Genomic DNA, 20,388 nt, shown 5'->3' with positions numbered 1-20,388 from the left:
TGTCTGGATGGAGGAGTCAGGAAAAGATAAAGAATCTCTAAGAGATTCTTCTGTTCTACAGAGTTTCACAAACAAACATTTGTCTTACCTATCTGTATTTTTAGAAGGTTGCAAACAAGAATGTGTGTGAGGTGGGGTGGGTGGTGAGAGAGAGAGCACAAGTGGAAAAGAGGTACAACGTGCGTGTGTGTGTGTGTGTGTGTATGCTTGGCTGTGTGTGTGTCTGTTTCTCTGTATTGTGTCAGTATTTTGACAGTATTCTGAGAGGTGTCAGTGGCCTTGTCCTCCCAGTGTGGTGTCTTATTAAGCCTGAGCTCAGAAAGTGTTACTGACCAGCCACAGGACTGTACTAGCCACTGTACTGCTGCTGGAGAGGCTGGGAATAACTTGAAGGACATCATCTGTACCTTCACAGAAACGCAGGCAGACAGCCAGGGCAGATGTCAAATACACTGTAAAGTGAGATGGATTAGAAGAGGGAGAGTGGAGGGAGAACGAGTGAGAGTAGGGAGACAGACATAAGGAGAGAGAGAGAGATAAAAAGAAAGAGAAAGCGCAAAAGAGTGACTGTGTTTATGTGTAAGTCTACCTGCATGCAACTGTGTGTCTGTGTTTAAGACAGCGAGGGATCGGGAACAATCCCACCTCTCTCTACCTCTCCAACAATGGATCATCAATTTGAGTTCCCTGGCAGAGCAGAAAAACGGTCTTCTTCTCTCCTTTCTCTGTCACAACAAATGTCACACCCGCCCCAGGCAGTGGGGGCGGGGGATCAGGATCTCTCCTTCTTTATCGCTTTCTTCCTCTTATTCTTCCTCCTGTTCCTCCCTATGTCAATTAAAAGGCTCCCACTCTTTCTCCCTGGCCACCTAATCATCCCCGGCTCAAAGCGTCAAACTGCACTCAGATATTTAAAAAAATAAGTTCTCTTTTCTCTCTTTTATTTTTTGTCATCCTTTTCCCTCCTGTTTTCCCTCTCATTGTGTCCAGCAAGCGTTGGCCCAGTGGTGGCCGATCTATAGGGAGGTCACCTCTGCAGTTTACTGACTCTATTTATCTGCTCCCGTAATCCTGGATAATCCCTCTTTTGCGCATAAACCATGGGATCAAATTTCCACCCTTTCAGGAAGTGTGGGGCTCAAAGAGCCCGCCACCCTGCCCAGAACAGGGGAGGGAGAGATTGGATATGTCTGCATGTGTGTAAGTGTGTGAGAGAGAGATCGAAAAAGAGTGAGATCAATTTACGTGTGAGTGATTGATCCCCTTGGGTCTGCCCAGATGGGCCTCTCTATCACTCAAACACACTCAGTTTGGCAGCACCTTTTTCTCCCACTCAACACAGTAAAGACAGAGACACACAGACACAGGTGTGCTGTTCACATACACAACAGTAAGCTTGGTCACCTGCCACCAAAATTGTATAATTAGGCTCCCTATGACCAGTAGAAACAAAACAGGACAGCAGCCCGCCAGAGGCGGTCAACTAGGTACAGAAATTATACCGCTGTTTAATATTTGGATTTCAAAGGGGAATAATGCCCATAAGGGATTTCACACAATTTAAATTGGAATTAGCATAATTGAACATTAGGCTCAAAATTGTTCAGTGAGTGTTCAACATTACTAAATATTTAATTGTACAGTACAACATCTGCCTAGTGACGCTGCCATCAGCAGCCATCATTAGATCGGCTTCATCCTCAGTCACTTTGATTACGCTGCCATCAGCAGCCATCATTAGATCGGCTTCATCCTCAGTCACTTTGATTACGCTGCCATCAGCAGCCATCATTAGATCGGCTTCATCCTCAGTCACTTTGATTACGCTGCCATCAGCAGCCATCATTAGATCGGCTTCATCCTCAGTCACTTTGATTACGCTGCCATCAGCAGCCATCATTAGATCGGCTTCATCCTCAGTCACTTTGATTACGCTGCCATCAGCAGCCATCATTAGATCGGCTTCATCCTCAGTCACTTTGATTACGCTGCCATCAGCAGCCATCATTAGATCGGCTTCATCCTCAGTCACTTTGATTACGCTGCCATCAGCAGCCATCATTAGATCGGCTTCATCCTCAGTCACTTTGATTACGCTGCCATCAGCAGCCATCATTAGATCGGCTTCATCCTCAGTCACTTTGATTACGCTGCCATCAGCAGCCATCATTAGATCGGCTTCATCCTCAGTCACTTTGATTACGCTGCCATCAGCAGCCATCATTAGATCGGCTTCATCCTCAGTCACTTTGATTACGCTGCCATCAGCAGCCATCATTAGATCGGCTTCATCCTCAGTCACTTTGATTACGCTGCCATCAGCAGCCATCATTAGATCGGCTTCATCCTCAGTCACTTTGATTACGCTGCCATCAGCAGCCATCATTAGATCGGCTTCATCCTCAGTCACTTTGATTACGCTGTCCATTAGTCACACAGGCCATAGGAAACACATGACAAGCAACGGCAGGGATATATACTACACACTAAGTACCCCCTTGAAGATTAGCGGACATGGTCCCAGGCAGCCTTGCACAGAGACACATATAACTAATATGATTTTATATAGTCCCCCCAAGTTCAATTTGAATTGGGACAACTTTTTGAGGATGTAAAATATAAACATGAGCATGTATTCAAAGAATGAAGCTCTCTGGAAATGAACTTACCATGAGGCATAGCTTATTGAATAATGAGACATATGTATATTACATTAACTAGTTAATTAACACATTTTCCAATCACCTTCATATTACCTGGCTACTTGATGGCACATTCTCATCTATAATAACCATGGGAGTGTTGGAGCAGAGAGGTGATGGGGTTGAATGAGCCTGCTGGAAGCTGGGGATGATTAGGTGGCCATGTCTATGACACAGGTGCCTGATGCATGACGAGACCAGTTCCACTACTCCATTATCATTCAGTCCCCCCTATCAATTCACTCACTTCGACTTATGAGTAATCGTCTCAAACTGTTATTTTCATGAGAAAAGTTTTAAAATAATAAAATACATTTTCCACTTTTTGATTTGTTACAGCCTTATTCTAAAATATATAGTTTTTTAAATGTTCTCATCAATCTACACACAATACATCCATAATGACAAAGCAAAAAACATTTTTTTATATGTATTAAAAATAAAAAACTGATATCACATTTACATAAGTATTCAGACCCTTTACTCAGTACTTTGTTGAAGCACCTTAGGCACCTATTACAGTCTCGAGTCTTCTTGGTTATAATCCTCACTGGGGTAGGTGGGACGCAATCGTCCCACCTGGCCAATAGCCAGGTACAGAGCGCCAATACAGAGCGCCATATTCAAATAAAATGATATAAAAAATCTAACTTTCATTAAATCACACATGTAAGATACCAAATTAAAGCTACACTCGTTGTGAATCCAGCCAACATGTCAGATTTCAAAAAGGTTTTTCGGCGAAAGCATAAGATGCTATTATCTGATGATAGCACAACAGTAAACAAAGAGAGTAGAATATTTCAACACTGCATGCACGACACAAAACACAAAAATAAAAATATAATTCATGCCTTACCTTTGACGAAAATCTTTTGTTGGCTCTCCAATATGTCCCATAAACATCACAAATGGTCCTTTTGTTCGATTAATTCCATCGATATATATCCAAAATGTCAATTTATTTGGCGCGTTTCATCCAGAAAAACACAGCTTCCAACTTGCGCAACGTCACTACAAAATATATCAAAAGTTACATGTAAACTTTACCAAAACATTTCAAACTACTTTTGTAATACAACGTTAGGTATTTTAAACATTAATAATCGATCAATTTGAAGACGGGATGATCTGTGTTCAATACAAAAAGAAAACAAACTGACGCAACTTTTTTGGTAATGTGCCTCTCTCAAACAATTTACTTCAAGTGACCCTCCTTTACGATGGCCGTACTTCTTCATTACACAAAGGAATAACCTCAACCAATTTCCAAAGACTGGTGACATCCAGTGGAAGTGGAAGGAACTGCATACAAGTCCCTTAGAAATCTGGTGTCCCAATGAAATATCATTGAAAAGACAGTGACCTCAAAAAAATTAAAATTCTGAATGGTTTGTCCTCGGGGTTTTGCCTGATACATAAGTTCTGTTATGCTCACAGACATGATTCAAACAGTTTTAGAAACTTCAGAGTGTTTTCTATCCAAATCTACTAATAAAAGATGCATATCTTATATTCTGGGGATGAGTAGAAGGAAGTTGAAATTGGGCACGCTATTTATCCAAAAGTGAAAATGCTGCCCCCTACCCCGAAGAAGTTAGGCACCTATTACAGCCTCGAGTCTTCTTGGGTATGACGCTACAAGCTTGGCACACGTGTATTTGAGGAGTTTATACCATTCTTCTCTGCAGATCCTCTCAAGCTCTGTCAGGTCGGATGGGGAGCGTCGCTGCTCAGCTATTTTCAGGTCTCTCCAGAGATGTTCGATCAGGTTCAAGTCCGGGGCAACTCAAGGACATTAAGAGACTTGTCCAGAAGCCACTCCCGTGTCGTCTTGGCTGTGTGCTTAGGGTTGTTGTCCTGTTGGAAGGTGAACCTTCACCCCAGTCTGAGGTCCTGAGCGCTCTGGAGAAGGTTTTCATCAAGGTTCTTTCTCTACTTTCTCTGTTCAACACCTTCCCTCAATCCTGACTAGTCTCCCAGTCCCACAGCATGATGCTGCCACCACCATGCTTCACCGTAGGGATGGTGCCAGGTTTTCTCCAGACGTGATGCTTTGCATTCAGGTCAAAGAGTTCAATCTTGGTCCTTTAGGTGCCTTTTGGCAAACGGGCTGCCATGTGCCTTTTATTGAGGAGTGGCTTCCGTCTGGCCACTCTAGCATAAAGGCCTGATTGGTGGAGTGCTGCAGAGATGGTTGTCCTTCTGGAAGGTTCTCCCATCTCCACAGAGGAATGCTTGAGCTCTGTCAGAGTAACCATCGGGTTCTTGGTCACCTCCCTGACCAAGACCCTTCTCCCCTGATTGCTCAGTTTGGCCGGGCGGCCAGCTCTAGGAAGAGTCTTGGTGGTTCTAAACTTCTTCCACTTAAGAATGATTGAGCCCACTGTGTTCTTGGGGACCTTCAATGTTGCAGAAATGTTTTGGTACCCTTCCCCAGATGTGCCTCGACACGTGCCACGTGCCTCTGTGCCTCGTGTCTCGGGAGACTACGGACAATTCCTTCGACCTCGTGGCTTGGCTTTAGCTCTGACATGCACTGTCAACTGTGGGAGCTTGTATAGACAGGTGTGTGCCTTTCCAAATCATGTCCAATCAATTGAATTTGCCACAGGTGGACTCCAATCAAGTTGTAGAAACATCTCAAGGATGACCAATGGAAACAGGATGCAACTGAGCTCAATATCGAGTCTCATAGCAGGGTCTGAATAGTTATGTAAATAAGGTACTTCTGTTTTTTATTTCTAAAACCTTGTTTTTGCTTTTTCATTGTGGGGTATTGTGTGTAGATTGACGAGGATTTTTTTTTTTTAAGCCATTTTAGAATAATGCTGTATGTGGAAAAAGTCAAGGGGTATGAATACTTTCTGAATGCACTGTACAGTGGGGAGAACAAGTATTTGATACACTGCCGATTTTGCAGGTTTTCCTACTTACAAAGCATGTAGAGGTCTGTAATTATTATCATAGGTACACTTCAACTATGAGAGACGGAATCTAAAACAAAAATCCAGAAAATCACATTGTATGATTTTTAAGTAATTAATTTGCATTTTATTGCATGACCTAAGTATTTGATACATCAGAAAAGCAGAACTTAATATTTGGTACAGAAACCTTTGTTTGCAATTACAGAGATCATACGTTTCCTGTAGTTCTTGACTAGGTTTGCACACACTGCAGCAGGGATTTTGGCCCACTCCTCCCTACAGATCTTCTCCAGATCCTTCAGGTTTCGGGGCTGTCGCTGGGCAATACGGACTTTCAGCTCCCTCCAAAGATTTTCTATTGGGTTCAGGTCTGGAGACTGGCTAGGCCACTCCAGGACCTTGAGATGCTTCTTACGGAGCCACTCCTTAGTTGCCATGGCTGTGTGCTTCGTGTCGTTGTCATGCTGGAAGACCCAGCCACGACCCATCTTCAATGCTCTTACTGAGGGAAGGAGGTTGTTGGCCAAGATCTCGCGATACATGGCCCCATCCATCCTCCCCTCAATACGGTGCAGTCGTCCTGTCCCCTTTGCAGAAAAGCATCCCCAAAGAATGATGTTTCCACCTCCATGCTTCACGGTTGGGATGGTGTTCTTGGGGTTGTACTCATACTTCTTCTTCCTCCAAACACGGCGAGTGGAGTTAGACCAAAAAGCTCTATTTTTGTCTCATCAGACCACATGACCTTCTCCCATTCCTCCTCTGGATCATCCAGATGGTCATTGGCAAACTTCAGACAGGCCTGGACATGCACTGGCTTAAGCAGGGGGACCTTGCGTGCGCTGCAGGATTTTAATCCATGACGGCGTAGTGTGTTACTAATGGTTTTCTTTGAGACTGTGGTCCCAGCTCTCTTCAGGTCATTGACCAGGTCCTGCCGTGTAGTTCTGGGCTGATCCCTCACCTTCCTCATGATCATTGACGCCCCACGAGGTGAAATCTTGCATGGAGCCCCAGACCGAGGGTGATTGACCGTCATCTTGAACTTCTTCCATTTTCTAATAATTGCGCCAACAGTTGTTTCCTTCTCACCAAGCTGCTTGCCTATTGTCCTGTAGCCCATCCCAGCCTTGTGCAGGTCTACAATTTTATCCCTGATGTCCTTACACAGCTCTCTGGTCTTGGCCATTGTGGAGAGGTTGGAATCTGTTTGATTGTGTGTGGACAGGTGTCTTTTATACAGGTAACGAGTTCAAACAGGTGCAGTTAATACAGGTAATGAGTGGAGAACAGGAGGGCTTCTTAAAGAAAAACTAACAGGTCTGTGAGAGCCGGAATTCTTACTGGTTGGTAGGTGATCAAATACTTATGTCATGCAATAAAATGCAAATTAATTATTTAAAAATCATACAATGTGATTTTCTGGATTTTTGTTTTAGATTCCGTCTCTCACAGTTGAAGTGTACCTATGATAAAAATTACAGACCTCTACATGCTTTGTAAGTAGGAAAACCTGCAAAATCGGCAGTGTATCAAATACTTGTTCTCCCCACTGTATATATACACTACCGGTCAAAAGTTTTAGAACACCTACTCATTCAAAGGTTTGTCTTTATTTTTACTATTTTCTACATTTTAGAATAATAGTGAAGACATCAAAACAATGAAATAACACATATGGAACCATGTAGTGATCACAAAAGTGTTAAACAAATAAAGATATTTTAATAGTTCCACAAAATGGCCAATCAAAGAACTGTCTTCTGAAACTCATCAGTCTGTTCTTGTTCTGAGAAATGAATGCTATTCCATTCGAGAAAAGTCCAAGAAAATGAAGATCTCGTATAACACTGTGTTCTACTCCCTTCATAGTAGCTAACCGATCGCTGCAGCTGTACATAGTCCATCTGTAAACTACCCACCCAATTTACCTACCTCACCCCCCATACTGCTTTTATTTATTTACTTTTCTGCTCTTTTGCACACCAGTATCTCTTCTTGCACATGATCATCTGATGATTTATCACTCCAGTGTTAATCTGCTAAATTGTAATTATTCGATTTATTGCCTACCTCATGCCTTTTGCACACATTGTATATAGATTCTCTTTTTTTTCTACCATGTTATTGACTTGTTTACTGTTTACTCCATGTGTAACTCTGTGTTGTCTGTTCACACTGCTATGCTTTATCTTGGCCAGGTCGCAGTTGCAAATGAGAACTTGTTCTCAACTAGCCTACCTGGTTAAATAAAGGTGAAATAAAAAAATAAAAAAATAAAAAATAGTACAGCGCAAATCGTCTAAACAGAATAGAAAGAGGAAGACGCGACTCCGGGATGCTGGCCTTCTAGGCAGAGTTCTTCTGTCCAGTCTCTGTGTTCTTTTGCCCATCTTAATCTTTTCATTTTATTGGCCAGTCTGAGATATGGCTTTTCCTTGCAACTCTGCCTACAAGGCCAGCATCCCGGAGTCGCCTCTTCACTGTTGACGTTGAGACTGGTGTTTTGCGGGAACTATTTAATGAAGCTGCCAGTTGAGGACTTGTGAGGCGTCTGTCTCTCAAACTAGACACTCTAATGTACTTCTTGCTCAGTTGCTCAGTTTAAATGATGTGGTTTGGTTTCAATACTTCAAAACCAAATGGTAGGTCTAGGCTTCCCACTCCGGGGCTTCCCACAGACTCTGGCAAACTCGTGTTTCTAAAAATGAATTCAAAGGCACTGTAGACTGAGACTAATAAGGCATTTTCCGTGTAATTTGTATTTAATTCTAAGTAAGTCACAGTCTATATGCGCAATTTATAGACTATACTGATTTAATACAGCAAAATGTTGTTTAAATGCTGAGCGCTGAATATCCCTGACTCCCTACCAGCCTAGTGTGTCTCACTTGCAAATACTTCACAATGTATTTCTTTGTAGCCTATAGCCTTGAAATAACTGAAATAATATAGCCTAAATAATTAATCTCCTTCTTAGGCTCCCTGTCTGACTCCTGACCTATTTAAAGTGTTTATATTCTGTTTAATACGACATGTAGCCTATTTGAAATGATGAGCACTTCTTCTATTCACCTTTTCATGTTTATTAAAATACTTTTCATTTAAATGATGTGGTTTGGTTTCAATACTTCAAAACCAAATGGTAGGTCTAGGTAGTCACAAAAATAGATGGTTGTTGGTTAAATTGTGATTTTAATGAACGGAGCGAATCTGGAGCAGCATTTTGTTTTCCTGTGAGCATGCAGCGGTTTTTAGCAGAGCGTTTGGAAAGGATTTGGAGCGCCAGAGAGATGCGTGTGAGTTCCAACCGCTCAACTCCGCTCACATACTCTGGTGTGTATAGACAGTATGGACAGTATATGATATAAAAAGTGTGTACAGCAGTAGTTACAGTATATAGAATGAGCCTTGACTAGAACACAGCATATACATATAGTGGGTAAAACAGTATGTCAATATTATTAAAGTGACCAGTGTTCAATTCCTCTATGTACATAGCACAGGAGGCTGCTGAGGGGAGAACGGCCCATAATAATGGCCAGAATGGAGCAGATGGAATGGCATCAAACACATGGTTTCCAGGTATGTGGTATTTGATACCATTCCACCAATTCCACTCCAGTCATTACCACAAGCCCGTTCTCCCCAATTAAGGTGCCACCAACCTCCTGTGGGACATAGGGAAAAGCAGTCTCTAAGGTGCAGGGTAGAGTATAGGATGATAGCCGGCTAGATCCCCAAATAATTGATTAAAACACATTATTTTGCAAAGAAGGTCCACTCTGTAGGGTAGCACCATGGTGTAGCCGGAGGACAGCTAGCTTCCCTCCTCCTCTGAGTACATTGACTTCAATACAAATGTCCTCCAACCTGTCAGAGCTCTTGCAGCATGAAATGTTGTCCATCCAATCAAGGGATCAGATAATTAATCTAGTACTGAAAGCATAAGCTACAGCTAGTTAGCACTGCAGTGCATAAAATGTGGCAAGTAACTGACTCAAAGAGAGAGAAAGAAAACAGTTTTGAACAAATTAATTTATTCCTAAATGAAGGAGAAGCAAGAGAGAAATAGAGAGAGAGAGATTTCATAATTTTCTTCAGTTTCACTTACTTAGCTTGCAAATGCAGCTAGTTTAGCCTACTGAAACACCATGCTCAAACAGAGTGATGCTATGTTAGCTTGCTGGCTATGACTATCCAAACACAATACTCGGACTCTTCTAAGTCAAGGTAAGCTTTTGGTTTTACTAATTTATTGCCACCAGGGCCCGACGGTCTAACTGCTTACTGACTATACACTGTAACGTTACTGCATGAATAGCGGGTTTACTAACGGGTTAGTTCTGTTAGCTATGCTTACTATGACGTTACTTTAGCTAATATGGCTACAAAGATGTAGTCTGTGTGTAGCTGTTTGGCTTGGAAAGTTTTTTTCGCCTGGTCACATACTGCTGATGTGGTGTGCATTGAAGTCCACAAGTGAAGGGAAGAGGTGAAGGGAGGAGAGTGCATACCGTAGATGTGAGACTGACTACAACGTGGCTGCTATGAAACTGTGAACTGTGTTTACGCATGATCAGGTGTGTATTCATTCCGCCGATTCTTTTGAAAAACGTTTCTTAAACAGAAGTAAACGGATCAAAACGGGGATAAACATACCTAAATTTGTCAAATAGACACTCTCGTTTGCAAGCAAGAGTGTGCAAGGCGGTATTGAATGTCAGTCTGTCCATGTGTCACTGTCTGTCACATCAAATTCTTCTCTCGACCTGTGTGCACCTACGTTATAAACTTTCATTCATAAGCTAAGGTTGTAGCAACCTCATGATGAGTATAGGGAAAATGTGAATATCAAGCCTAAACCTATCGCTGTTACATTTAACTGGGTGAATGGAATATGAATGACAGTCATCCCATATGTTGTAATAGAAATTAGGCCATTTTCATGGGAAAATAATCGTCCTCCGTCATCTGAAATGGCACTGACCGCCACTGCTGTTGATGTACCCTTGAGCAAGCCACGTACCCCTAATTGTTCTGTTTACAGTCTGAAAGCTTAACATCTATTTTTCTGCTGACTACCCAAATCAACACCGCACACCTCATTCCCCACCCTTCTCTGTCCCTCTCAACCTCCTTCCCCACCGATCCACTTTCAATCTGCTCCAGTCCCCCAGGACCATCTCTAATTCATGGGTTGCACGTTTTGTCTTGAGGTTTGGTGATTGACTGAATGTTCTAATGGATTCTATATTGCCACTAATTAAGATTTCATCTAAAGTCTTTTATAGTGACTTGGAAACACAAGGACATTTCTAAAGTAGGCAAATAATTAGTAGGAAAACCTTTTGTCCTAATTTTGATATTGTCAGTTTGACTTTAGATGTAGCATAACATTAGCTAGCTATCTAAGAGTGAGGAGAGAGCACTGCCTTTCAGTTAGCTAATGTTAGCTTTGCTAGGTATTTTTTGATAAACTTTGCTAGCTGAAGACAGAATTGCCATCTGTCTAAAGTAAATTTTACGACATAATAATGATGACAAAGTCGTTTCCTAATAATTATTTACTGTAGCCTACTGTAGCAATGTCATCATATTTTAAGCCACTACAGTGTAGTTTAGACCAAACAATCATTATCCTACCTAAGAATGACTCTGCATCACTTGACTTTTGGGCACAACTATTGACTGAGAGCATCTTGAGTACATTTACAACAATTACTTGAAACGACCGAGTGACGGAGGTGCAAACCCATGAATAGGTAGCTGGAAGCAGACCAGAAGACACACACACAAACGTTCCTAGTATCCCAGGTAGAGATAAATTACTGTTATAGCCCTCAGCACTGTTGTCTTCTAGTCTCTTTGATGTAGTACCTCTCTGATGGAAAGAGAAGGCCAGAACACCTCCACGTATCAAACATGAACTGAAGCCCTTTCCTAGAAACTGCTGGGTTTGGCCTTGGTTTGTCCCCTGTGCTGACCAAGTGGATGATATGGCCTCGTGTGTGTGTGTGTGTGTGTGTGTGTGTGTGTGTGTGTGTGTGTGTGTGTGTGTGTGTGTGTGTGTGTGTGTGTGTGTGTGCGCGTGTGCAAGGGTCTCTCAGTGGGTTCTATGGTGTCTGAGTGTCCAGCATGACTAACTGTATGTTTGGTGTCTGAGTGTCCAGCATGACTAACTGTATGTTTGTGCTCTCTGTGTATGTGTGAATATTCCCCAAATAAATGTTATTTGTTTAGCAACTATCTAATGACAATAATTGACTTTTTAGAATTGTCTGGGATAGTGTAACACTTTTTATCCCTCTGTTTTCCTTCACGCAAAAGCAATTTGACGATGGCCGCTCTGATTTGTTATTGAAATTCATATTTTTGTTGTTGTTTGATTTAATTGTGAATTTATTTAGCTGATTCAAACTTTTCAATCTGTCTTAAAATGTACAACTTTTCACTGACTATGTGAATATGAACAGCTCAGACTTGCCATGCGAATTGTTTGCAAAACCTAAAATAGCCGTGAATGGTACATTTGGATATCAGTCATGAGATATTTACAATTTCTTTGACTCCGTTTGTTGAGAAGCTTTTGGATGCGTAGAAAACAACCACATGCATAGCCGTGTGCAGCAAACCAACACCAACAAAGCCAGCTCTGTACACTACCTGGAAGTATCTCTACAAATGACTGTAACACCAAAGCATTATACTAACAGTGGCTTATCAAATCACTAGATATCAGATCACTAGAGAGAGAGATATATATGGAAAGAGAAAAAGACAGAGATAGAGGCAGAGGCAGTAGCAGTTACAGAGAGACAGAGGCAGAGACAGAAAAACAGAGACAGAGACAGAGGAAGAGGCAGAGACAGAAAAACAGAGACAGAGGAAGAGGCAGAGACAGAAAAACAGAGGAAGAGGCAGAGACAAAAAGATACAGAAACAGAGTCAGAGGAAGAGGCAGAGACAGAAAAACAGAGACAAAAAATACAGAAACAGAGTCAGAGGAAGAGGAAGAGGCAGAGACAGAAAAACAGAGACAAAAAATACAGAAACAGAGGAAGAGGAAGAGGAAGAGACAGAGAGACAGAAAAACAGAGGCAGACAGACAGACAGACAGAAAAACAGAGGCAGACAGACAGACAGAAAAACAGAGGCAGACAGACAGACAGACAGACAGACAGACAGACAGACAGACAGACAGAGACAGACAGACAGAGACAGACAGACAGAGACAGACAGACAGACAGCGTGAGAGAATGCTCAAATATGCCTACGTTTTCCCCCAGTTTTGTGCCAACTGTGTAAGGACCAACGCTGGAGTCGAGAAGCAGCTACTGGGAGTCAAACATTTAATGAGGAACAGACAAGGAACAACACAGGAACAGCATCAGCACACAGGTAACAAAACGACGAACGTTAATGCGGAGGTGGGGAACAGACCTGGGGGACAGACACTTATAGGGAAGGAAATAAGAGCTGATTGAGTCCAGGTGAGTCCAAATGATTGCTGATGCGCGTGACGAGGGAAGCAGGTGTGTGTAATGATGGTGGCAGGAGTGCGTAATACTGGGGAGCCCGACACCCCCGCGCGCCAGGAGAGTAGAGCGGGAGCAGGCGTGACAAACTGAATGGGCCTGGATGTCTTCTGAGGAGGGGCAGCTCTCACATTTCCTCCACAGAGTCTGTAAAGACATCTGACTGAACCAGAAGCTGGAACAAAAACTTGCACAGACAATTAGCACGGTAAGACAAGTGTTGTCCATCCCTGCTCTGTTTGAAACCATATTAGTCTATATATTTTCCTATCTGTCTGTCATACATATTCACACCCAAACATATTCAGACATATACTGATCCAGTATGGACTAGTCCTTCTTTGAATTCAGAGCTTGGGACATTAAAGGAAAATACCACTCAAAAACTACCTTTTGGTATTTGTTTAATTAGTCCACTGTTAAGAGTCCCAAAATGTTTTGCATGTCAGCAATCAAGCAATTACGCATCATACTGTGACGGTTTCTGTATTTTGATGTACCTTGAAAACTTGACTGCTGACATGCAAAACAGTTTTGGACTGTATCAACAATGGACTAATGACAAAAATACAAAAATATTTTTGAGTGGAATTGTACTTTAAATTATTACACAACTTTCACAGACTAGCTGAATACCAGTAACACAAATTACAGCATCACCTGACTCACCATCACATGACTGGAAACTTGTCATATGTACTTGAGCCTTTTCTTTCCCAGACTGCCATTGGCACTGAGACTTTACCTGGAGATGGTCCAAGTCCAATGTTCTCATGATCATTATGCCTGTATTTCATTAAAATATTAATTCGATAGCAGAGATTTTTGTTTTTGTTTTTCAGAGATACTTTGAACATGTCAAGACTCAGAAGTTAATGCACTCTCACAAGTACACCGCATCTCACATGGATTTATCCTCTCACACCAAAGTATCTTGCTCTCGCACCTGCAATATTTTACTATAATTTTATTAGAGGTGAAAATTCTAGCCAATGAACATGGTTGTCACTAGGTAACACAGACACAAAGTCATAATTAATATAAATAATGGTAACACTTTACTTGACATCAAGTGTCATAACACATTACGACACGGTCATAACCATGTCATACTATGTCATAACAGCTGACATAACTTGTCATAACCTGTCATAGTATGGTCATAACACTGTCATGATACATATATTTACACCTGTTGTGACATATATTGTGTTATTGTACTACTGGTTATGACACCTACATAAGAGTGTCCTTCGTTTAAAAGTTTGTTTCTTTAATCCTTTGTTGTTGTTGTAATGAATTCTTTACGGTCACTTTTTCATACTATTTTTTATAACTTATGACACTGTTATGAAGCATTATGACCATCCTGTGTTACATTACTTGGACTAAGAAAATACACTTTATGAGACTGTCAAGAATCGTTATGACCATCATAATTAATTAAGCCAGATAGGTCTGTCACGTGCAGGCCCTTATATCAGTCATCAGTCAAAAAGAGGGTGTCTTGTCCTGCTCCTGAAATCTGCTCCTGCATTCATCCCAGTCATCAGCAACAGAGCATTGGGGTAGGTGCATGTCTGACATCAATGTGTGTGCAATTACCTTGATCAGTTAATATGGTGAATTTAATATATATATATATATCATAAACATACTGCTGACACCTAGGCTACGTTGTAATGGAATGTTTTGCCTTGAGTGGTAGGTTTTGTGGGTTTTTACACTCTAACGTAGCTGTCACAACCAGCCATAAAATAACACAATATGTCACAACAGGTCAATACATGTGTCATGACCATGTTATAACAGGTTATGACAAGTTATGTCAGATGTTATGACATGGTTATGACCGTGTAATAACATGCTATGACACTGGTTGTCAAGTAAAGTGTTTCCTAAATTATAATAATTGATTGGATTTATATAGCGCTTTCTACAAACTGAGGTACTCAAAGTGCTTTACATACTAGAGGGAAACTCACCTCATCCACCACCAATGTGTAGCACCCACCTGGGTGATGCACGGCCACCATTCTTTTGGGGTGACAGAACGCTCACCACACATCAGCTATCAGGTGGAGAGGTGAGGACTGATATATGCCAATTAGGAATGAGGGTGATGATTAGGTGGCCATGATGAAATGGGGCCAGGTTGGGCATTTAGCCATGAAACCAGGGTTAACACCCCTATTATGGCTAAACCCAGCCTATTTCTAATCAAATTCTTCTTAAAACCTGATTTTAAACCTGACCCTAAACTGAACCACACTGCTAAACGTATGCCTAACCCTAACCTTAAATTAAGATGAAAAAGCTAATTTTTGTTTTCATTAATTTTACAATACAGCCAATTTTGACTTGGTGGCTGTGTTATCAACTGAAAACCAGATTTTGACAGTGAAAGGCAAAATGATGGTGGTGGTGAAGTAGGGACAATGGTCGACGATGAAATGGTAAGTTCTTTAGGTTTTCAGTAGAGAACCTAACCAACCGACTTATCAACTACGATTTCAATGTTGAAATTTAAGTAGGTAGCTAGTTATTTGATCTTCTTTTGTTAAACCGGCTATTGATTAGGCAAGCTAGGTTAGCGTAAGCTTGACTGGGAGGGGGTGTAGGAGAATGGAACGACAGGGTGGGAACAGACAGGGAAGGCCCACACTGGAGAAGAGGCCCTTGACCTAGCTAGTTAACTAGCTAATGTTTAACCACATATAACATCGTTGGTTTAACCAAGACCATTGTAGCTAGCTAGCTACGTTAATGAGGGGTTAGTAGGGAAGGAAGACTTGTAAGACAATGACTGGGCGGGCATGGCAGAGGATGGAGAGGCAAGGTGAGAACAGACAGGGAAGGCCTTCACTGGGGAAGAGGCCCTTAAATTTATTTCCCAATTACTTTTCTTATGTATGAAGTTGAAGCTGGATTTGCCAAGTCTTTCGGTGCTTACTGTTCAAGCTGGCTAGCAAGCTAAATGGATGACTCTAGACAATTTGGTACATTCCCCTCCAAAAATTACATGTTTGAAACATGTTTCTTTGCTTATGGTTCTATATTTTGTGATTGAGATATTTTTATTTTTCATCTGCGGTAATGATGTTCTGCTTGCCCAAAGTCACACTTGTAAGCTGTCAAGTTTGCTCTCTCCACCACATGACTGCTCTCTCCACCACATGACTGCTCTCTCCACCACATGACTGCTCTCTCCACCACATGACTACTCTCTCCACCACATGACTACTCTCTCCACCACATGACTGCTCTCTCCACCAAATGTCTGCTCTCTCCACCAAATGTCTGCTCTCTCCACCACATTACTGCTCTCTCCACCACATTACTGCTCTCTCCACCACGTTTCTGCTCTCTCCACCACGTTTCTGCTCTCTCCACCACGTTTCTGCTCTCTCCACCACGTTACTGCTCTCTCCACCACGTTACTGCTCTCTCCACCACGTTACTGCTCTCTCCACCACGTTACTGCTCTCTCCACCACGTTACTGCTCTCTCCACCACGTTACTGCGCTCTCCACCACGTTACTGCGCTCTCCACCACGTTACTGCGCTCTCCACCACGTTACTGCTCTCTCCACCACGTTACTGCTCTCTCCACCACGTTACTGCTCTCTCCACCACATTACTGCTCTCTCCACCCAATGTCTGCTCTCTCCACCCAATTTCTGCTCTCTCCACCACGTTACTGCTCTCTCCACCACGTTACTGCTCTCTCCACCACGTTACTGCTCTCTCCACCACGTTACTGCTCTCTCCACCACGTTACTGCTCTCTCCACCACGTTACTGCTCTCTCCACCACGTTACTGCTCTCTCCACCACGTTACTGCTCTCTCCACCAAATGTCTGCTCTCTCCACCACGTTACTGCTCTCTCCACCACGTTACTGCTCTCTCCACCACGTTACTGCTCTCTCCACCACGTTACTGCTCTCTCCACCACGTTACTGCTCTCTCCACCACGTTACTGCTCTCTCCACCACGTTACTGCTCTCTCCACCACGTTACTGCTCTCTCCACCAAATGTCTGCTCTCTCCACCACGTTACTGCTCTCTCCACCACGTTACTGCTCTCTCCACCACGTTACTGCTCTCTCCACCACGTTACTGCTCTCTCCACCACGTTACTGCTCTCTCCACCACATTACTGCTCTCTCCACCACATTACTGCTCTCTCCACCCAATTTCTGCTCTCTCCACCACGTTACTGCTCTCTCCACCACGTTACTGCTCTCTCCACCACGTTACTGCTCTCTCCACCACATTACTGCTCTCTCCACCCAATTTCTGCTCTCTCCACCACGTTACTGCTCTCTCCACCGCGTTACTGCTCTCTCCACCGCGTTACTGCTCTCTCCACCGCGTTACTGCTCTCTCCACCACGTTACTGCTCTCTCCACCACGTTACTGCTCTCTCCACCACGTTACTGCGCTCTCCACCACGTTACTGCGCTCTCCACCACGTTACTGCGCTCTCCACCACGTTACTGCTCTCTCCACCACGTTACTGCTCTCTCCACCACATTACTGCTCTCTCCACCCAATGTCTGCTCTCTCCACCCAATTTCTGCTCTCTCCACCACGTTACTGCTCTCTCCACCACGTTACTGCTCTCTCCACCACGTTACTGCTCTCTCCACCACGTTACTGCTCTCTCCACCACGTTACTGCTCTCTCCACCACGTTACTGCTCTCTCCACCACGTTACTGCTCTCTCCACCAAATGTCTGCTCTCTCCACCACGTTACTGCTCTCTCCACCACGTTACTGCTCTCTCCACCACGTTACTGCTCTCTCCACCACGTTACTGCTCTCTCCACCACGTTACTGCTCTCTCCACCACGTTACTGCTCTCTCCACCACGTTACTGCTCTCTCCACCAAATGTCTGCTCTCTCCACCACGTTACTGCTCTCTCCACCACGTTACTGCTCTCTCCACCACGTTACTGCTCTCTCCACCACGTTACTGCTCTCTCCACCACATTACTGCTCTCTCCACCACATTACTGCTCTCTCCACCCAATTTCTGCTCTCTCCACCACGTTACTGCTCTCTCCACCACGTTACTGCTCTCTCCACCACGTTACTGCTCTCTCCACCACATTACTGCTCTCTCCACCCAATTTCTGCTCTCTCCACCGCGTTACTGCTCTCTCCACCGCGTTACTGCTCTCTCCACCGCGTTACTGCTCTCTCCACCGCGTTACTGCTCTCTCCACCGCGTTACTGCTCTCTCTACCGCGTTACTGCTCTCTCCACCGCGTTACTGCTCTCTCTACCGCGTTACTGCTCTCTCTACCGCGTTACTGCTCTCTCTACCGCGTTACTGCTCTCTCTACCGCGTTACTGCTCTCTCTACCGCGTTACTGCTCTCTCCACCGCGTTACTGCTCTCTCCACCGCGTTACTGCTCTCTCCACCGCGTTACTGCTCTCTCCACCACGTTACTGCTCTCTCCACCACGTTACTGCTCTCTCCACCACGTTACTGCTCTCTCCACCAAATGTCTGCTCTCTCCACCACGTTACTGCTCTCTCCACCACGTTACTGCTCTCTCCACCACGTTACTGCTCTCTCCACCACGTTACTGCTCTCTCCACCACGTTACTGCTCTCTCCACCACGTTACTGCTCTCTCCACCACGTTACTGCTCTCTCCACTACGTTACTGCTCTCTCCACCACGTTACTGCTCTCTCCACCACGTTACTGCTCTCTCCACCACGTTACTGCTCTCTCCACCACGTTACTGCTCTCTCCACCACGTTACTGCTCTCTCCACCACATTACTGCTCTCTCCACCCAATTTCTGCTCTCTCCACCCAGTTTCTGCTCTCTCCACCACGTTACTGCTCTCTCCACCACGTTACTGCTCTCTCCACCAAATGTCTGCTTTCTCCACCACGTTACTGCTCTCTCCACCACGTTACTGCTCTCTCCACCACGTTACTGCTCTCTCCACCACGTTACTGCTCTCTCCACCACGTTACTGCTCTCTCCACCACATGTCTGCTCTCTCCACCACGTTACTGCTCTCTCCACCACGTTACTGCTCTCTCCACCACGTTACTGCTCTCTCCACCACGTTACTGCTCTCTCCACCACGTTACTGCTCTCTCCACCCAATTTCTGCTCTCTCCACCACGTTACTGCTCTCTCTACCACGTTACTGCTCTCTCTACCACGTTACTGCTCTCTCTACCACGTTACTGCTCTCTCTACCACGTTACTGCTCTCTCTACCACGTTACTGCTCTCTCTACCACGTTACTGCTCTCTCTACCACGTTACTGCTCTCTCTACCACGTTACTGCTCTCTCTACCACGTTACTGCTCTCTCTACCACGTTACTGCTCTCTCTACCACGTTACTGCTCTCTCTACCACGTTACTGCTCTCTCTACCACGTTACTGCTCTCTCTACCACGTTACTGCTCTCTCTACCACGTTACTGCTCTCTCTACCACGTTACTGCTCTCTCCACCACGTTACTGCTCTCTCCACCACGTTACTGCTCTCTCCACCACGTTACTGCTCTCTCCACCACGTTACTGCTCTCTCCACCACGTTACTGCTCTCTCCACCCAATTTCTGCTCTCTCCACCACGTTACTGCTCTCTCCACCACGTTACTGCTCTCTCCACCACGTTACTGCTCTCTCTACCACATTACTGCTCTCTCTACCACATTACTGCTCTCTCTACCACATTACTGCTCTCTCTACCACATTACTGCTCTCTCTACCACATTACTGCTCTCTCCACCACATGTCTGCTCTCTCCACCACATGTCTGCTCTCTCCACCAAATTTTTGCACTCTTGACCGACCTGTGCGCTCGCTGCACTCATGTCTCCCTCTATGTTTCTCTCTCGCTCTCTCTATCACAAGGACACACACACACACAGTCAAGCAGATTAGAGGGTTCTTTCAGAGATGCCAATGCCAATTTAGCAGCTTTTCAAAGAGCGTCTCAATGCATCACTCTTCCACTGCCATAGAGAGCACTATTTACATGTACCTTACATTCATCTCACAGACATGTCCCTCCCAACACACACACACTGCTATTATCCACACACATCCAATTGGTTGTGATTCTGGCTACATTGCTAGGTTAAGAGAGAATTAGAGCAGATGAAGGTCATGATTCACCAGATTGAGGCTTATATTACAGCAGGACACATTCTATTTTCTTTTAACTCTTAAAT

This window comes from Salvelinus alpinus, chromosome 17 (genome assembly GCF_045679555.1).
Source record: "Salvelinus alpinus chromosome 17, SLU_Salpinus.1, whole genome shotgun sequence".
NCBI lineage: Eukaryota > Metazoa > Chordata > Actinopteri > Salmoniformes > Salmonidae > Salvelinus > Salvelinus alpinus.
This window is presented reverse-complemented; position numbering follows the sequence as displayed.